Here is a 21,540-nt window from a genome sequence, read left to right on the forward strand (position 1 = left end):
GCAAGTCTTTTTCAGTCGTTAACTTAAACGACATTTTACCGCTGATTACTGATTTCTGTAAAATACCAGCAGCTTTGATCTAACAGTAGTATTTGAACCATCAGGCATGAGTTCAGGATCACTGGTCAGAAATGAAAACAACAAAAACATCAATTTGTCTATATATCTGTGTATGTACACACACATGTTTGTAGCTGAGTTTTAACGTCTAATTTTATATGTTGTTAAAACTTGTCATCTGGTAGAACAAACTTTATGGTCTAAAGCACATCAGTAAACCCTGCAGTCTTTGGAGTTTCCCACAAATCATCTGATTTACATCACTGTTTATCTGTTTCTGATTTATTGTTATCGTAAACATTCATCTACACTTATGTGCTACAACCAGTCAGGACACAGGAACACAAACCATTTTCTTCCTCTCTTTCATCTTTGTTTTATTACTTTCATTCTATTCAACATTTTCATTTTACTCTCAAAAAAATATTCACTGTTTTTGTCCTTTGAAACAACTAAAGAGATGCATGCTCAATAATCCAGGTACGCAAATCTCAGAAAGTTGATTCTGTTCATCAGATAGTTAATATGCAAGCTGCTATGACTATTGATGAGAGGCCATGAGGGATACACAGCAGTGTAAGCTGGTGAGATTCTCATCTTAGGGATGGCCTTTTCCTTTTTTGACATTCATGAAACTGGCTCAGTGTGGTGCTGGTTTCAGTCACTATGCAGCTGCACTGTTTATAAGGCTGAGGACGTCTGAAGTCAGCTGAGAGTGAAGAAGTCACTTCAAGGAGGGAAATTTTTCACACTGAAAATGCTGCATCAGGTGAAGAGAGTCAACTTTGTTGGATAAAGAGGAAAATTAATATATATATTAAAAAACAACGTGACTGAGTGTATCTGTAATAGTACAGACATGATGGACATTTAGTTTGTCTATTTCTGATCACCTTTGTGTTTTGTTTATAATCTCTAAAATTCATTGAGAAGCAGATGAGTCGATCCTCTGTAGATAAAGTGCTCTTTGATTGAAGTTTAATTTCTGCTTCATTTTCACAGGTCATTCATTTTAATCATGCCTGCTGGTTAAAACTCACTTCCACCTGTGAGCTCCTGAAGGAGCAGTTGACTTTATTACATGTGACTATGGTTCAGTTACATACCAGCAATGAATTAAAGTCATTATGTTTTAAATGACATTGATATAAAAAGTCAAGAAAGAACAAATGATACAAGAATCCAAAATGTAGTTTGATTTCATCATAAACAAAATAGATACATTAAGGTGTTTAAATTACACAGAGAGGCAGAGTTTACACACACGGTGTGTCTTTGTCTGCTCAGCTGTTTGCAGGTTTACTTCCATGTCAGTGTGGAGCTAAACTAGACAATAAAGTGCTGTGTACTCTTTTCTGTCAGGATAAAGTATAAGACAGTCTGTACACTGAAGTCCAGCCTGAGCTCTGAGGAAAAGCAGCAACAACACAAACAGCTTAAAGCGCACAAAAATCTGGAGACTGGTTCATGTAGGCTTCATTAGACTGAAGGCTACTTTGAACTACTGGAAGCATCTGTGATTGTAATTAAACTCAAACATATGTTCTAACATGAGTCCTGTGTGGGTTTCTTTTTACATCTGAGCTCCACAGATAAAAACAATAAAATGGTTTCATGTTTCTGGACCAGTTTTTAAGAAACTGACACAGAAAAGATGATAAGATGTGGACGACTGCATCTAATTAAAAAGATTCTTAATACGATCCCACCAGTTCCCATTGAATGCATCTGATGAGCAGGTCATCACGGTGTTGTCTTCAGTGCAGCAGTACTGCTCCTGCAGATACTTCCTGTCAGATTTCTGTCCTGTAGACTGATCACTCAGACAGGCATTAAAGTGAACGGTGGCTTTAAACCTGGAAGAGAGGAGCACCAGGGACAGAGCCAAGCAGACGACAGAGAACGGGACACTTTCTCTCTCTCCTGGGAGGATGAACGGGATGACGATGCGGTTTCTTCCTGGTGGGCCATATTTTGATGAGAGAGACTTAAATCTCTCCCACACGCCGTCATGTGGCTGCAGAGGTCTAACAATGATGTTTGGGATCATGCGTCCTTCAGCTTTCTTCAGTGAGTTCCAGCAGTCTGGCAGGTTCAGGGGTTGATATTTGTCAAGAGGAATTACACCGTGGAAAAACAACGGTAGTGAACGGTAAAAAACTCTGTGCTGTGGCCTCATTTTTCCTGTTGCAATGCCATAGGTCACTTCAGGTGTGGTGCCACAGTTCCAAGGAGAGTACAGGACCAGGTCGGTGATGGTGGGCAGAGGCAGCAAACCGCTGGCTGGGATCATGGAGTCTCTGATTGATCCATGTGCCACAAAGATTATGTCAACAGTGTCATCATGGTTCTTCTTTTCTTCCTCATCAATTTTACTTTTCAGGAAATCAAACATGTCTGAGAGTTTTCTGAAGGTGCCAGACTCTGAATTTTCTCTCAGCCACTGCAGGACAGTTTCGTCTTTGCAGTTTTCTGTTGCAAGTTTTATTAATCTTTTCCTTTCAGCAGAGCTCCTGGGACTTTCAGGGCGACATGCAGCATTCCTATTTGCCCTTTTATTAGAAAAGAACAAAGAAGGAAGATTAGCAAGTGCAGACAGCTTTGACTGGATCAGTGTGATACTAAAGAAAACTGAACCTTTAAGTGTCTGAGTGAGGTCATAAATTGTCCCAAGTATTTAGTTCTTTTGTGATATTTTTAATCATAAAAATGTTTCCTACCAAGCTGTGACAGACATGTCCAGCCTGTCACTATAGACTTTGATGTTAGTGTCCATGTTAAATGCTGATTCTTTAAAAAGTGGATTCATACATTTAATTTAAAAAAATATTTTTTTTTTTTGGGGGGGGGGGGGGGGTTGCGCAGTGACTGAAACATGAAACACGTTTATTTTTTAAATCAATTTGTTCTTCAGAGACTCACAGAATTTCTGCTTGTTTTTCCATCGCCTCTAAAAAAGCCTCCATGAGTCTCAGAGCCAGGAAGAGTTCGAGTTTATCTTTGTCCATATTCAGTCGATAATCAGCTCAGGAACACAAAGCAGCTCCTCCTCCTGCGACCTGGAGAAGAACCAAAAGTCAAGTGTAGCTGTAGCTCAGTGATATTATTCTGTTTTAAAGATCTTCAAAGTGAACAAAGACACGCCCACTCAGATTTACACTGTTTCTATTGTTTTGTCCACCTGATTTTTGAGTTTAGCTAAATGACAAAAAACCTCTGTGAACAATTGAATGTCACCAGCTTGTTAAACTGAAGCCTTCATAACGTCTGCTGATCAATAATCCAACTATGATATAAAGTATGTACAGAGTGGATCACATAGATCACCAATGAAAGCAGCAACAACAATCACCACACATGAAGACGTTAAACTTTCGGTCTGAATCAGACTGTTCATGATTATCTGAAGAATTAAAGGTGAAGTGCAGTAAAATATTCAGTGTAACTATTTCTGACGTAACTGAATGAAGCAGACTAGAAATCTGTCACTGAAGTAAAAATCTACTTTACCTTACCTGCTTTGGAGAGCACAGGTGAGTGTGTGAAGAAAATATAAGTATGTGCTGTGTTCATCTACGAGCTTAATGGAGTCTGAATCATCGGTCATGATCACAGGCAAATAAAAACATGATAAAAGTGAAAGCACAGATACCAGGGTAATCCCGGGGATTTACACAAAGAAAACGAAAGAAAAAAAAACGTAAAGTAAAATTTACTGCTTAATGAGAGTTCTCAATATTATTAATAGCTTTTGTTTTTAGCAGGCATTCTCACTCTATGAAAGTAAGTATTTAAAGTTTCCGATAATTTAACAAATAACAAAAGCCTAAGTGTTAATGAAAATAGCTTAAAGTTCACACATATTTATGCAGAACTTTAATTACTATACTTTTCCTCTCACACACAATCACACTCAGCTGGTTTGTCTATAACATATGTTTTGCTTTCACTTTGCATTCTTTGTTTAACCTTTATCATATTTATCTAATATTATAGTTTTGTCTTCCTTTGTACAATGACTTGCTTTGCTGCCAGTAGACTTATCCATGTTTGTGACTGTTGTTTTCTGAGATTTCTAAAGTGAAGTTTATTTATAAAGATAAAAAGGGTTAAAAACGCTTAAAAATGTTGGTGAGCAGTAAATAAAAAAGGGTTAAACACACAGTATTGCTCTCGAACAGCTCCTCTTATTGGAGTGGGGAATAACAACTACCCTCCCTCTTCTTCCTGCCCTTAAACACAGATTTTTAGCACAGGCACCATACTGAGCACAGGTGGAAGAGAAAAGATGGAAATGAGATTTTTTGTAGTGGATCAAAAAGTAAACACCTTGCAGCTCAGTTTAACTGCAGAAAATCAAAGGTGAAAGAATAGAGGCAGAAAATAGGTTTTAGTTTATTAATGTCACAAGTTTTGAGTTGAAAGTTCACCAAGAACCTCTTGTTCCTGATGTTTATTGGTCCTATACTATATCTCCGGTACGTGTCCACCCCTACTTTTATCAACCAATGAAATCAGTTTAAACTTGAGGACCTTCAACGTGCAGGAAAGTCTGGGGTGCAGTGAGGCTGGACTGACTTGCTGACAAGAGGCATGATGATGGTGAGTGTGATTTTTCTTCTGAGTAGTTGACTGTGAAGAATCTGTGGAAACTAACCACAGATCTGCAATCAGGACAGCAGGACCAGGTGAAGAAAAACCCTGGAGCGCTCCAACTGATCCAGCAAATGGTTGCATCTGCTGGATTCATTATCTGGTTGCATTGTTGTGTCATGTAGCGGAGTGTGTTGACTGACTTTGCAAACTTTACAAAGTGATAGAGAAAAAAAAATTCAAATATTGACATACGACAAATGTATATTAACAAATGAAATGACATTTTGGTTATCTTTTATGCATAACAGAAAACCTTAAAATAATGTGGTTCAAACCTCAAAACACCAGGAATGTAAAATGTTCAACAGATATGGTTCCCTCGTACAAACTGTTTCTCTTATCGATTTTTTTGGTCTTCCAGTCATTCTGATAGAAGTTCATCTTGGCTTCATCTTTTCAAGACTTTATTTTCAGTGCTGTGCAGGCTATCCTTCTTGTTCCTGAGCGTAGCCAGTGGTTTGCATCTGGTTGTAAACTCTTGAGAGGAGATATGTCTGTGAAGGTTCTCAGTCATCAAAACCTCGTAGTCCAAGGAGTTTGGGAAGAAAAGCGTCTGGACTTCTTTAAGTTGCTTGAAGACGTTTCACCTCTCATTTGAGAAGCCTCTTCAGCTCTACGGTCAAATGGTGGAGAGTCCCAGGCTAAGTCCACACTAATGCGTTTTTGTTTTGCTGACTTAAAATGCAGCGTTCACACTAGCCCGGATAGATTTGAAAATGGCGTTTTCATTTAAAAATGCTCAGCGTCCACACTATCGTTTTCAGTCATTTTCACAGAGTTGTGCGCCCACATTGAAACGGCCAAAAGCGCTTCCATTACAGTACTGTGCATGCGTGAAACACAAGAGGATTCGACACTTATTTACCTTTCGGCTCTTTGAAACATTGCAGCAAACTGTCGAGGAAAAGCAAGAGTTTTTTAAATGGACTAACAATGAGAAGGAGTTGTTGCTGCAAGTAACACAAAAGTACGAAGTAGCAAAAGCGAGTGAGAGTTAAAGAATTTGAAGAAAAGCTATCTGGAGCATGTACAGACTGATATTAATCTTTAATAGGGCTGTCATAACTGAGAGCAAACAAAACAACTGCTCCACAATGCCCTCTGCTATCTTAGTTTAATTGGTCACATGACTGCATCACATGACTAACATGCGTCATCGTTTTAGAAAGTCTCGGTTTTCGCTGTCCACACTGCAACGCAAACACACCGTCTTCAAATATATGCGTTTTCGAGGGCGTTTTGAAAACGCTGTGTTTTTCCTTGGAGAAAACGCAGTCTCCGTGTGGACAGGAGGCCAAAACGGAGAGAAACAATGCGTTTTTAAACGAAAACGCATTAGTGTGGATGTAGCCTAGAGCAGCTCTCAGGCTGCTGGTTTATTTGTTGTTCCTTGGATATTTAAAAGTAGAACAGGACGCGGAGCCTTCACCACCTCTTCTGTGGAATCAGCTCCCAGTTTGGATTTGGGACATGCTCTCTATTTCTAAGATTAGGCTTAAAACGTTTTCTTTTCGGTAAAGTATATAGTTATTGTCGAATCCTTCCTTAGTTATGATGAAATAGGCCTAGATATCTGGGGGATTCCCACAATGTGGTGCATTAACTCACCACATTTAATTTTTAGTTATTATTCATCTGTGGCTCTCTTCCACAGCATGTTTTTGTCCTGTTTTCCTCCCGTCACCTCCAACTGATCACGGCAGATTGCTGCCCCTCCATGAACCTGATCTTTCTGTTAAAAGGGAGTTTTTCACTCTTAAGAGTTTGTGTAATTGTTGTGGTTTCTCTATATTATTGTAGGATCTCTACCTTACGATATTAAACATGTCGTTATGATTTGGTGAAATATAAATCTTACTGAATTTAATAGATAGACAGATCAATACTTTATTGTTCCCACAAGGGAAATTGCTGTATTACAGACCATGATGAAGAATAAAACATAGTATTAATTTATCATCGACAATAAACAACAAGTGAGAAACAGCTTTAAAATAAAATAAAACATTGTATTAATATTCACCCAGAAACACCACATATCTGACATAACTGAAGAAATTATTTACAGGAGTTACTCTGCTTGACATTTACTTTCAAATATATTTGCTTGCCGACCTGTAGACACTGCCCTGTAAACGTTTTATTTGAAGGGCTCGAGTGTTTTTGTTTTACAGCTGAAAACAGCGATAATCCTACTTTAATAACCACATTATTTCAACATGAATTAAAAAACAGATTAAGGATAGATAACTAGTTCTTTTAAACTTTCTTATCAGTCACACACTTCTGAATTGTGTGTCATCAGCCTCTTTCATATCGCCTCTCCTTCAAAGACACCACAACTGAGCTGCAGCAGACTCTGGACACTTGCAGTCCAAAGACAAAGGAAATCAAATATGGCAGTCAACAAAAATAGTATCAAATGTTAACACACATCTTATAAGCTTTCAGTAAGTTGCAGGAATAAAAGAATCATATCCTATAATCATGTGTATATGCTTTGTATTTTTAAATACAGAGATAAAGTAACTAAGTGTATAAAGAACAACAAAGTCCTTTAGGAGGGATGGTTTTTATAACAAAGGTGACAGGCTCTGGTGTTCAAAGCACACAAACAGAAGGACAGTAAGGAGATTTGAGCATTAAGGAGCAACTTGCATCACTGATGTTACGTAACTGTTAAAACAACACTGAAATGTGTTGACGATTCATTTGAATTAAAATGGGAGTGTTTTTCTGTACTGTACCTGAAAATATCTTGTTTATCTCAGACTCACACACACAGTTACTGGAACAACACTGATAGAAAATGAGTCCAACAGGTTAAAGACATGCAGAAAATATTTTTTTGGACGACTTGTGACCAAAGCAGTCATAATAAAACCTGCAGATTAGAAACTGAAAGTTCTGACTTTAATCGTTTAAAGTAAAACTAAAAGCTGCTATAAAGCCAATTGTATTCAAAGTCTGCATTCAATATTTATTTTCATACATTTCAAACTTTTCTCTCCTCTAGTTATTTAATGTAGAAAAATATGATGCTAACATTCATAACAGCATGACATGCAGCTCCTGTTAAGAATGTCAATATTTTGTTTTCTCTCAATGACAAGAATAAATATTTTACTTGCTTTATTCACTCCTGTCATTTTCATTGTTAAAAAAGAGGGGGAAGAACAAAAAACGCTAACCTGTAATACTCAACGATTATTGGGCGATTGAGAGAAAGCCCTTCTTTAATAAACACCACTGAAGAGTTGCTGTGGATTACAACTGCCAGTAAATATGAACTTCTGTTTTTTAAATGCATATTCAGTAATAAAGATTTGGATTCACTCGTCTGCCTCTGTTCATGGCTGATGGTCTGTTCTCTCACATCCACTTTTCCTCTGCTGTCAGTCTCAGTTCTGTCATTGTCATTCTTAATCAATCAACGTTTCCTGCCCCAACAATCACACAAAGCCCTATGAGCAAGCACATGGTGACAGTGGCAAGGAAAAACTCCTTTTTAACAGGAAGAAACCTCCTGGCAGAACCAGGCCCAGGGAGGGGCGGGGCCATCCATGACTGTTTGGGGGTGAGGGGAGGATGAAAGGACAAAAGACACATTGTGTAAAAGAGCCAGTTATTAATAATGACTAATGATTAAATGCAGAGAGGTGTTTGAGAGAGATGAGTGTAGAAAAAGAAGAAGATTAAGCTACTGGAATAAGTGGCATAACTAAGGGAAGGTTCAGTGTCAGCTGATCCTAACTACGAGCTTCATCAAAAAACAAAGTTTTAATCCTTATCCTAAAAGCAAAGTGGGTGTCTGACTCATACCTAATGGGCTCAAATTAACATGTATCTTAAAAAGAAATAAGAACTATAAGGAATACTGAAATGTGTTTAATTTTGGACTACTAACTTGTTTTAATGAATAGCTGAAGCAGTTTTACTTCTTGGTGCCTGCGGTGGAGGTGTGCTCCCTGGCCTGCTGCAGAGGAGGGGGGATAAGTTAGATCACACTGCTATCTTCTTGGCTTTTTCAGTGACAGAGCAGAAAGACGAGTGGGTGGCAGCAGCCTTGGAGTGACTGTTTCCAGCGTGCAAAGCACCAAAACAACAGAATAGGCTGCAACTGAGCAAACTGACAGCGGTGTGTGTGCGTGGGGTCCTTTCTTCTGTGCCTCTGCACTGATTTAAAATTCTGTTAGCAGGAAGTTTATGTTGAGCTCGGTGTGTTTGATTTGACTTCATATGTGAAAAAAACAATTACACACAAGTGAACAAACATTAAAATGACCAGAGACCGAAAGAAAACTCACACACAGAAAATGAGCTGAGGGAGACACCTGGTGGACAAACACAGACATGACAGGAAGAAAGACTAAAGTGCAGAGTGGAGACAAACAGCTGGAAATACTTGTTGGAAAGGATTGTCATGCTTCAGAAAAACACACAGCACACACTCTAACAGTCCTTTATTTGCTCTGAAGGAGACACGTGAAGAAACCAAATCACACAATAATGAAGTGAACACATTTATAGTCAGTGTTCAAGATGATGGATAGAAATGAAAATCATTTTTATGTATTTTTATGTCTGTGTCTTACAGCAGATACAGCATTTACATAAACTCACTGGCCTTTTTCTACTGAACACTCTTTACTGATGGATGATTCGTTGTAAAAAAGTGGATCTACCAACATTTTATTTCTTTGTTATTGTGATTAAAATGTCAAACAAATATATTTTCCACTTTTTGTGTGACAGATGCAGGAATTTCTCTGTCCTGCATGTGGAGAAATCTGCTGTTAAATCAGAACATTAACGGGTTTCAAGTTGTATTCAAACACATATTACTGTGTATCATGTGTCAGCAGGCATGTGTTAACAGGGACTATGAAACACGTTATAAGATGGTCTCAGGCTAAAAATACTTTGCTTCGTTTAAAAGAATGTAGGCAAATATTTTCACGGATATGCATTAAAACAACAACAAAAATGTAAATGAGTAATATCCAAGCAAATAAATAAATAAATAAATAAAATAAGACTCTTTGTTAATTCAGGATTCATTTTTGACATATTGAATCCTGATAGTTTCTCAGCAGCTTCATCATAATGTGTTTTTGTTTTCATACAAATTGGACAAATTCAAAATATCCATAAAACCAAAATAATCTGCTGTAGTTTTTGATGCTGCACCAACACGTGTCCTCATACTGTTGATGATTTAGCCTTCAGTTTAGAAGCATTAATAACAGCTGACTGTAGGAATATAATTATTTATGTTACTGCCTCTTTTGCTCTTTCTTATTTAATGATATACAGCAGGAGAATGCATGGAGGACCTGTGATAAATACTGTATCAATAACAAGCATGAACCTGTTTACGCTTTCTCTTTGGAATATGAATAAAGTTATGAACGAGGGAGAAAAAACATCACGTGACTGCAGGCCAACAAATCACAGCAGAGCAACAAAGTAAAAGGAGGCGTGTCCATGCGAGAATAGTCACGTGCACAGATATGGCTGCTGTTTGACGAAGCGGACTGAACTCCGGGGAGAGAGAAACTTAAGTATCGATCCCATCACGTCAGTGTAGATCAGTCTGTATAGATGCTTGTATCGATCCGCTCAGCCTCAGAGTTGAAGCAGCGATGAGTTCAGTTCAGTATCTGAGAGAGTTCATCAAGGAGAGACTAACTGCTGTTTGTGAAGAAATCTTCTCAGAGGTTCAAAAAAACCATCGTCCAGTATGAGGAGGAGATCAACCGTCAGCACAGACTGCTGGATATCAGCCGGAAACCCGACAGAAACTCACACATCATAGGTATGGACATGTTTTTAACTCTGTGCTGTTCAAGCTCAGATTCTTCAGTGTGACTGACTTTACTAGAAGAAGTTAAACTGGGTATTTATCAGTGCTGTGGGTCAGTGTCCAGTGATGGACTATGTTGGACTGGTGCAGGTCCATGGTCACTGCTAGGTTAGCTCCTGGTAGCAGCAGAGTAAGCCAATGTAGACAGCAGCATCTCTGAGCAGACCAGGGACGGATCTAAAGAAATTTTCTTCGGGTGGCAAAATCAAAGCCTTTTCTTTTCAAACACATATGCTGGTGGTACAATGATTAAAATGCAGTAAGTATACACTTTTTTCATATAAATATAGTCTATAACTTAATCATTGTCTGTAGCCTACATACTTAAAAACTTTAGTTACATAAAAAATGTGAGTTTTGATTCTATGTACTGTATAGTCTGTATAATAAATAAATATGTAGCCCAATAAGTATAAAATCCAGAAAGCTACACAACATAGGGCGGTTCATTTACACACACAAGTCTAACTTAAGTTTCACACTGTTTTCGTTAGAAAAAATTCAAATTGTTACATGCTTAAATTTACACAAAATGTCATAAATCTGCACTGTCATGAACAAAAATGTAAACCTAATTTTTCATGATTTGTTGGGTTAACCCTCTGAGGTCCAAAATATAACCGGACATTTTTGACACCTTTTGATTTTACATTTGTATTTCACCCTCAGACTGTTTCATTTAATTTTTTTCCCCCTTTGCCTTGTTTGGTATCATTCTTTTCAGCTCAACCTCGCATGTCTGAATTTAATTGTTTTTTCATTGACATCATTCATTGATCTGAAATCACACAAAAAACAAAATCCCACTAGTATTATTTTACTGTTAAAAAAAACAACACAGACATGTTGAGTAAATTATTTTTATAACTTGAAATGCAAATATAAATTGTACATTTTGAACACTTATGCACACATTTTGTAAACATATCTGAATCTAAACTAGTTTATCTTTCCACAAAACCAGATTATAATAAATACTTAAAGAAAGTGCTCTAATGTTTATTCTGCACTAAAATTTGGAGAAGCTTAAAGAAAAAAATGCTTTTTTTAAAGAATACGCATTTTGTTGCATTTATTTAATTTTTTAAACTTTATTTTCTCCAACAGGATTCCACAGTTCATCAGGTGTCAGTGTTTTAGGTCTTATTGATATTGTTAGACAGACCATCTAACATGATAGACCTTATCACATGACCTGGTGATGAAGCTCTACAGTGAACATGAAAAATATAACGCCAAAGTGCAACATTGTTTCTGCAAAAATGACAAGATGCTAAAAGAATGTTAACAGAAAACTATTAATTTTATACATTTACAAATGAATATATCTCACTGCTCAGTGGTGCCTTTATTTTTAATAACAGTTGCACAGTTGAACTCTTACACTTTAAACTATTTCAAAACTGGAAAACATTCATGCGTTTTTTGCATCATCACCTGTGAATTCCACCTCATTGCCTGAGAGTGCCTCTATGACCCGCCTCAGCTGATGAAAACATCCTGCATTCATACACTTAATTTAACATGATCAATACCACACTGTGGCACCGGTCAGGCTACAATCTGAGCTCACTGTCTCTCCAATTGATCACGATTTATTCAGGCTTTGATTCATGCTTTTGTAAAATACTGTTGCGTGTGTTCTTGTATCATCACATTAGTTACCTTGTTCTGTTTTTTTTTCTTTGTTCCTCAAGACCTCCCACAAAATCATGACTGTGAGGAAGAGGAGGGTCTGGATGAGCAGCAGGTCTGTAACCAGGAGAGGAACTCCAGTCTGGTCCAGGAGGACCCAGAGCCTCCACAGATTAAAGAGGAACAGGAGGAGCTCTGCAGCAGTCAGGAGTAGGGATGGGTACCGGTGTCCGGTGCCATGATGGCACCGGTTCTGACATAAACGGTAGTAACCAGACCGAAAAGCAGCGCACATTTCGGTGCTTTATTTCGGTGCTTTTTTTTCCTGAGCTGTGATACACTTCTAGCCAATCATTTTACGTTTCCGAGGATAGTAGGCGGGGCCAGGTACGTACGTTCTTTTATGCAGAGCTACAGATTAAAAATGCCCAAGGCGTCAAAAGTCTGGCTGTACTTCACAGCAAAAGATGCAAACTCAGCAGCCCGCAACAAGTGCTTTAAGGTGATACTGTGACACTGTCAAAGGAGGTAACACCTCAAATCCGATGAAACACCTGGCGACGCATAGCGTTTTTTTTTTTTCAAAAACCAAGAAATGCGCCGTATTTGATAGCTTGCTGCGAGACCTCACACCGAGCACATCTACTGCGGGTGTGGTGCCTGTTATCGGACCCGGAGTTAGCAACATACCCAAAAACACGAAGAGGAGAGTCCTGGCCCCTAGCCCTGCCAGTGTAGCAGAAATGATGAGGATGATGATGCAGCAGCAGCCGTTCTTCTCTGCGTGAGTAGCTTAATGTTGTTCCTGTGTAATTTACGTTGAGTAGGCTAACCACGTTATTAAATTAATGCATGTAAGGTGAACTAGCAAACATCATCATAGCTACATGCGGCTGTCTTCTTGTTTGATGGCAGATACTCCCTTCACCCTGGCCAAACAGGCTAAAATGACCAAAGAAAAAGAGGGAAACAGCTGAGCATGAGAGGTTTTTGGACAAATTTTGTGTTTTTTCCATTGTTTACGCACTGCTTCCAGCCAAGAGTGATACCATATATGCCCCATAGCTGCAGAAAAGGCTAACATTGTTATCTTTTTACAAAAACCAAACCAAATCAAATCACTTTTATTGTCACATCACATGTGCAGGTACATTGGTACAGCACATGTGAGTGAAATTCTTGTGTGCCAGCTTCACAAGCAACAGAGTTGTGCAAAATACAATAATGTAAACAAGCAAAATACAAGAATGGCTACATCTGAAACTAATAAATATATGTACAATATATAATAGTATATGCATTTCTGGATGTGTATACTAAATATTTTCCTACGTGTGTGTGTGTGTGTGTACACATATTTTACAAATTAAATAGAGAACAAAAATAAAATATATAAAATATACAGAGTTGAGACATGTGCAAAACAGTGGCATTACTATACAGTATGGAGTGCATAATGTTAAAGTTCCAGTAGTGAAGCTGAGGTGTCTATGACGTGTTCAGCAGTCTGATGGCCTGGTGAACCAGCTGAACATGAGAGGTTTTTGGACCAATTTTGTGTTCTCCATTCTTTAAGCACCGGTTTGAGCACCGTTTAAGCACCGGCACCGTTTCAAAAGTACCGATTTGGCACCGGTATCGGATAAAACCTAAACGATACCCATCCCTAGTCAGGAGGGAGAGCAGCTTGGACTGAAGCAGGAGTCTGAAGGCATTATCGTCTGGACTGGGGAAGAGCAGCTGAGAGAGATGGAGACCATCTGGAAACCTGTGATAAAGTTACACAAAATAGGTATGTAAGACTCTGATGTCCTAATAAAAATGAAGGTCACCCATGTAGGTGATGAGTAAAAATAACATTGTAAAAAAAAAGAAAGATAAATGGCCTGCATTTGTATAGCGCTTTACTCAGTCCCTAAGGACCCCAAAGCGCTTTACACTACATTCAGTCATTCACCCACACATTCACACACTGGTGATGGCAAGCTACATTGTAGCCACAGCTGCCCTGGGGCGCACTGACAGAGGCGAGGCTCCCAGACACTGGCGCCACCGGGCCCTCTGACCACCACCAGTAACATTGTAATAACATTGTAAAAATAACAGTGTTACTAAAAATAACATTGAGCAGAGTGCGATCAACTGTTCGGGTAACAAAAAAAAAAAAACTCTGTAACTCTCCGTGTGGTCAACAACAGACACACATTATGCCCTGTGTCGTGGACTAAACCAATCAGAGATAGTCAGGGGCGGGACCTCTCTGATTGGCCGTGGTCCAATTGAAAGTGCAGGTGGAAGAGGGAGGTCAGTAGCTTGAATAAAGCGATATTATTCATTAAATCCTGAATCGACTTTTAAATATAACTGTGTTTTGCCAGAAACGCCAGATTCTCAGATTAAAGCTCACAAAACCATTTCAACAACAACCAAACAGCAAATGAGAGCAGGTACACGGATTCCACACAAAGACGTAAACACAGAGCGGACCGACGCATCAGAATCAACTTTGTCTTTCTCGGCTTTCTCACCCGACGGCCCGTAGACGGACACGCTGTCACGTCTTTTTGTGTGTCTCTGTGTTCACGTCTTTTTGCGCTGATTCTGAGCTGCAGGTTTTGTCTCTCTCCAACCAAAATTCACAGAGCCAGCAGCAAAAGAAGCAGCAAACTACGCTTCACATTTGGTCAATGTCGTCATGAATTCCCTTTGAGTTTTGCTGTTTTGCTTCCACCACGATAAAAATCACACTTCATGCACAGCTCTCTCTCTCTCTGTACTTCAAGAACAGTTTCCCGTCTCAAATCTCTGTTTTCTGCATTATTCATTCGCTTATTACCCACCAGTCTACCGTTGATTACAGCGCTGTCGGCCGCTGTATTTTTCTTTTCTTTTTTTTACTTAAATGACCTCGGACAAGAAAGCCTAATTTCTGTTGTTTAATACTGAAGAAAAACTTTTTAAAATTATGCAAAATTACAGAATATTTCTAAGGTTATCTGCTATAAAACACCAGGCCAGAAAAATCTCCTTCATGTTTTTCTGTGTTTTATTCTCAGTTACTTTGACACAAAGGCATCTGCTGTCATGTTCACAATTCTGATGAAGTCTCACATGCATCAGTACTGATAAATGATCAGAATTATAATATTTCTGACTGTCTGAGGCTAAATTGAATCGAATCAGGACTTTGAGAACCTGAATCGAATGGATTATAGAAATCAGTGATGATACGCAGCCCTAGTGAGCAGCCTTGGCCTAACAGAAGTGGATGTAGCTGTGGGTAATAAGAAAAGATGAAAAGAACTATTGATAACTTTTTTGTTAAGTTAAGGCCTGATCCATCTGAAGTTCATAGCCAGCTCTGACATGGTGCCATCTATCTTTGAATGCTGAAAAAACACAGTGTATCCAGAAAGCACATTATATGCTGCAAAAAATGCACTGCCCAAGTGTCCACTCTCCCCACTGCCTTTCAGCAACAGACAGCAACAAACAGGTCGTCAGAGGAGGCCAAGATGATGATTAAGTTTAACATTTTCTACAATATTGACAAAGCACTTTAAGTACAAGATTGTTAGTTAATAATTTAGAAATGAATATTGTCTGTATGGACTGCAACTTCCCCCCCCAAAAAAGTGCACATGTAAAACTGCGGTGTTAAGTGATGCGGTTGAAAAATTTGAGTGCGCCTAACTTTTGTGCCGGTGCAATGATGGCAAAAAGTTAGTCTAGAGCCCTGTCAGTAAATGTATTTTTATCATTTTGTTCATTTGTGCTTTCAGACCTCCAACAGCAGGATCTCTCTGAAAAGGACGGTGTTCTCACAGACCAGCATGTCTGTAACCAGGAGAGGAACTCCAGTCTGGACCAGGAGGACCCAGAGCCTCCACAGATTAAAGAGGAACAGGAGGAACTGTGCAGCAGTCAGGAGGGAGAGCAGCTTGGACTGAAGCAGGAGGCTGATACTTTCATGGTGACTCGATCTTATGAGGAAAGTGACCACAGTGAGCAGCTTCTTTCTCACAGCTCTCCTGAAGGAGAGAGCCGAGATCATGAAGAAAATGGGCACGTGGAGTCAGGACCTACCAGAAATACAGAGCTGAAGAAGAGACGTCACAGAAAGAGAAGTCATAGACAGAGACTAGACAACACTGCTGTGTCAGAGAGTCAAAGTAAACCTGTCTCAAGGAAAAAGTCTCTAGAATGTGACATCTGTGGATAAACCTTTCGGCATAAATTTGTGCTGACTATACATCTGAGAGTTCACACAGGCGAGAAACCGTACACTTGTAACACCTGTGGAAAAAGATTTTCTCACTCATCAGCGTTAAAAAGACACAAGAGAATTCACACTGGTGAGAAGCCATATTCCTGTAGCACCTGTGGAAAAAAATTTATTCAGAAATCAATTTTGGACTGTCATGAAAGACGTCACACAGGTGAGAAACCATATCCTTGTAGCACGTGTGGAAAAAGATTTTCTGATTTATCAGCAATTAAAAAACACAGGAGAATGCACACAGGTGAGAAACCATATTCATGTGGGATCTGTGGAAAAAGATGTAGTCAGAAAGCAGCATTGGAATCTCATGTAAGAACTCACACAGGCGAGAAGCTGTATTCTTGTAGCACCTGTGGGAAAAGATTCACTCGAAAATCACTTTTGAACTGTCATACAAGAACTCACAAAGATGAGAAACTGCATTCTCGTAGCACCTGTGAGTCATAGCAGTGTGTTGGTGGTAGTGCTTACACTGTCAAGTCACTGCAACAACTGATTGGAGAGATGATTCATATTCAAGACAGTATTTTCTGCTATTTTAGGTCCTTTACAATTTAAAGCGTCTTGAGAGAACTGTCATTGTGATTTTGTGCTTTATAAGTAAAACTGAATAAAATTGGATTGTCTAGAGGAGTGAAGAACTCTCATCATTCTTTGTTCAGTTTATTACCTTATTCTTATAATTGCATATCCTATTAGAGTGATTAGAACATGCTGTAGGTATTACAGGTACTGCGCTGCAGTGGTTTGTAACATATCTATCTAATAGACTCCAATTTTTTCACGGAAATGGAGAGTCCTCTTCACATGCTGAGCTTAATTATGGGGTTCCACAGGGTTCAGTGCTAGGACCAATTCTGTTTACATTAAACATGCTTCCCTTATACATTTTTACTGCTATGCTGATGACACCCAGCTCTATCTATCCATGAAGCCAGATAACACACACCAATTAGTTAGTTAAACTGCAGGAATGTCTTAAAAAGACATAAATACCTGGACCTCTAATTTTCAGAGTGATGCTAAAAAACTAGTTCATGCATTTATTACTTCTAGGCTGGACTACTTTAATTCATTATTATTAGGAAGTTCTAAAACCTCCCTGAAAAGCCTTCATTAATCCAAAATGCTGCAGCAAGACAGAGCCTTCAGTTTTCAGGCCCCTCTTCTGTGGAACCGGCTTCCAGTTTGGATTCAGGAGACAGACACTATCTCTACTTTTAGGCTTAAAACCTTCCTTTTGTTCTAAAGCATATAGTTAGGGCTGGACCAAGTGACCCTGAATCCTCCCTCAGTTATGCTGAAATAGGTGTAGGCTGCTGGGGGATTCTCATGATGCACTGAGTGTTTCTTCTTCAATCACCTTTCTCAGTCACTATGTGTTAATAGACCTCTCTGCACTAAATCATACCCGTTATTAATCTCTGTCTCTCTTCCACAGCATGTCTTCTATCCTGTTTTCTTTCTCTTCCTGTTAAAAGGGAGTTTTTCCTTCCCACTGTCACCAAAGTGCTTGCTCATAGGGGGTCATTGATCTGCATGTATTATTGTAGGAATACATGCAGTATAAAGCGCCTTGAGGCAACTGTTGTGATTTGGCACTGTTTAAATAAAATTGAATTTAATTAAATGTATTTTGAGGATTTCTTACCTAATATATGAAAACAGCATAACATAGTATTGTTGAGTTTTTCACAAATTTCTGTCTTTATTCCTGATGATGGATCCAGTGGTGGTAGGGGGTCCTTGTAAACTTGCAATGAAAAGTTTTGTTTTAATGTTCTTTTTCTAAGTAAATTGTGTTTTAATTAAATTACCTGAATAAATCTGCTTCATGACTGAACTAACAAAAACAATTAAGTTCTCTAATACAACTTTTACATTCACCCTCCATTTGGGCCAATTTAATCTTTGTAGGTTTAAATTTTTTTTGTAGAAACAGCAAAAGTTTCTACAGAACAAATGTCTTGTTCTTGCCAGACAAGAAAGTTGAAGCAGGTAGGGCCCTAACCCTATGTGGAAATAGCTCAGAGAGAGTTAAGATTTTCCTCTTTGAAAAAACACTTTGACTCTGGATTAATGTGCCATGAGCACATCTGGAATATACAGGGTGGGCCATTTATATGGATACACCGTAATAACATGGGAATGGTTGGTGATATTAAAGTCCTGTTTGTGGCACATTAGTATATGTGAGGGGGCAAACTCCTCAAGATGGGTGGTGACCATGGTGGCCATTTAGAAGTCGGCCATCTTGGATACAACTTTTGTTTTTTCAATAGGAAAAGGGCCATGTGACACATCAAACTTATTGGTAATGTCACAAGAAAAACAATGGTGTGCTTGGTTTCAACGTAACTTTATTCTTTCATGAGTTATTTACAAGTTTCTCTTTGGTCACAGCCATTGACATGTCAAAGAGGTTAACACGTGAGGAGTGGATCGAAATTGTGTTGATATCTGGTGAACGCAGTAACCGGGTCATTGCAGCAGATTTCAATGCAAGACACCCTACGAGACCACCCATCTCCCATGCTACAGTTAGCAAACTGTTTGCTAAGTTTCGTGAAACTGGTTCAGTGTTGGATTTGCCAAAATGTGGACGCAAGAAAACTGTCACTAATGAAGAAACATCAGTGGCTGTCCTAGCTTCATTCAGCAAGAGCCCACAGCGTAGCACTCGCCGCATGTCACTGGAGAGTGGCATTAGTCAAACATCACTTCGGCGGATATTAGCTACTCACAAATGGCTCCCTTACAAACTCCAGCTACTGCAGCATGTCAACGAGGACGACCCAGATCGGCACACAGAATTTGCAGAATGGGCAAAACAAAAATTGGAACAGGACCCTCAGTTCACACAGAAGATTTTGTTCAGTGATGAGGCAAACTTTTATGTGAACGGTGAAGTTAACAAACAAAACCATCGCTATTGGTCTGACACTAACCCACAATGGATGGATCCCTCCAAGACTGTTGGAACAACAAAAGTGATGGTTTGGTGTGGTATACAGGGTACAACGATAGTGGGTCCATTCTTCATCAATGGAAACCTCAAGGCCACTCGATATTTGAAATCGCTACATGATGATGTGTTTCCCTCTTTATGCACTGAAGCTGGCACGTTCCCTGAGTTTTTCCAGCAAGATGGAGCACCACCACATTATGGGTGCCAGGTCCGAGCATTCCTAGATGAACAGTTTCCTGGAAAGTGGATTGGTCATCGTTGGCCAGTTGAATGGCCCCCAAGGTCTCACAATCTGACCCCCTTAGACTTTTATCTTATAGCTGTTATCTCTGCACAATGGATGAACATAAAGGCCATGAAACAGTCCCAGCTGCAGCAGAAAGGACTGAGAAGCAGAAGGAGCTCGAGGTGAGACGACTAAACATCCAGCAGAGAATCCAGGAGCGAGAGAAAGATGTGAAGCTGCTTCAACAGGAGGTGGAGTCCATCAATGGCTCTGCTGATAAAGCAGTGGAGGACAGTGAGAAGATGTTCACTGAGCTGATCCGTCTCCTCCAGAAAAGAAGCTCTGATGTGAAGCAGCAGGTCAGATCCCAGCAGGAAACTGAAGTGAGTCGAGTCAAAGAGCTTCAGGAGAAGCTGGAGCAGGAGATCGCTGAGCTGAAGAGGAAAGACGGCGAGCTAGAGCAGCTCTCACACACAGAGGATCACAACCAGTTTCTACACAACTACCCCTCACTGTCAGCACTCAGTGAGTCTACACACTCATCCAGCATCAATATTCGTCCTCTGAGCTACTTTGAGGATGTGACAGCAGCTGTGTCAGAGACCAGAGATAAACTACAGGACATTCTGAGAGAGGAATGGACAAACATCTCACTGACAGTCACTGAAGAGGATGTTTTACTGTCACCAGCAGAGCCAAAGACCAGAGCTGGATTCTTAAAATATTCACATGAAATCACACCGGATCCAAACACAGCAAATAAATATCTGTTATTATCTGAGGGGAACAGAAAAGCAACACAGTTGAAAGAACAACAATGTTATTTTGATCATCCAGACAGATTCACCTTTTATGATCAGGTAGAGTGGAGAGGAGCGGTAGAGGAATAGAAGTAGCAATCTCATACAAGAATATCAAAAGAGCAGTATAAATGAATGTGTATTTGGATACAATGACAAATCTTGGGCATTACTTTGTGAAAACAAAAGTTATTCATTCTATCACAAAAAAATCCAAACTGTCCTCTCAGGTCCTCGGTCCTCCAGAGTAGGAGTGTACCTGGATCACAGAGCAGGTATTCTGTCTTTCTACAGCGTCTCTGAAACCATGACTCTCCTCCACAGAGTCCAGACCACATTCACTCAGCCGCTCTATGCTGGACTTTGGCTTTATTTCTCTGCTGGAGCTACTGCAGAGTTGATTAAAGTCAAATAGACAGAGAAGATAGGTTCTTGTGGAAGATTGTTGGTTTTCTTGATCACATATGACCCTAAACGGTACATCTTAGAGGTCTGAACTTTTGAAAAGTATCAATAATTTGAGTCATTATTTTTTATAATACAATTGATATCAAAAACAGCCAAAAATACTGAGGAAGTGTGGTGAATAGGGAAAAGATAAAAACATGTTAAAACAATATTGTGATTATTGCACTTGGTAAAAAAGAAAAAATTCAAAATGTACTAATTCATCGTGAAAAGATAAAAAGTTCTATATTCAAATAATCTCTACTATAAAAAATCTAAAATACAATTCAAAAAGTAAATAAGGTTTTAATAAGCTAATAAAAAGTTTTCAAGTTTGGAACACTTTCAAACAAATCCACACACATTTCACAGATCTGAAGGGGAAATAATCAAGACACGTATCTTTAAATGTACCTGAACATGGTCATTTTTCAGTCTGAGATAAATCATTTTTGTATGTGTATCAAAAGCCTCAAAAAGAGATAATCAACATTTCTGCATTCATCATGCTTTCCCACTGTCACAGAAGAGGACATCTGATGGGGTTGAGGTGGAAACATCTGGTGACACAAATCTGAAGGCTAGATCAACCCATTTAAC

General features: G+C 39.1%; 1 protein-coding gene and 1 long non-coding RNA gene across 2 annotated transcripts in view; both read right to left on the reverse strand.

Annotated features, from left to right (window-relative positions):
* Positions 1–3,764, reverse strand: part of LOC120718390 — a 38,626-nt gene extending 34,862 nt beyond the window's left edge. Inside the window, exon 1 of the mRNA XM_040006939.1 lies at positions 3,576–3,764. The gene's annotated coding sequence lies outside the window, so the exon portion shown is untranslated. The remainder of the gene's footprint in view (positions 1–3,575) is intronic.
* A 971-nt stretch (positions 3,765–4,735) lies between these two features.
* On the reverse strand, positions 4,736–8,185 carry LOC120718429. Its single transcript, XR_005692486.1, has 3 exons — positions 8,175–8,185; positions 6,982–6,984; positions 4,736–5,357 (listed from the first exon to the last, which is right to left on the reverse strand). It is a non-coding gene; the product is annotated as an uncharacterized LOC120718429 (long non-coding RNA).
* Between the last annotated feature and the right edge of the window lie 13,355 nt (positions 8,186–21,540).

This window comes from Simochromis diagramma, unplaced genomic scaffold (genome assembly GCF_900408965.1).
Source record: "Simochromis diagramma unplaced genomic scaffold, fSimDia1.1 OVJJ01000141.1, whole genome shotgun sequence".
NCBI classification, from domain to species: Eukaryota; Metazoa; Chordata; class Actinopteri; order Cichliformes; family Cichlidae; genus Simochromis; species Simochromis diagramma.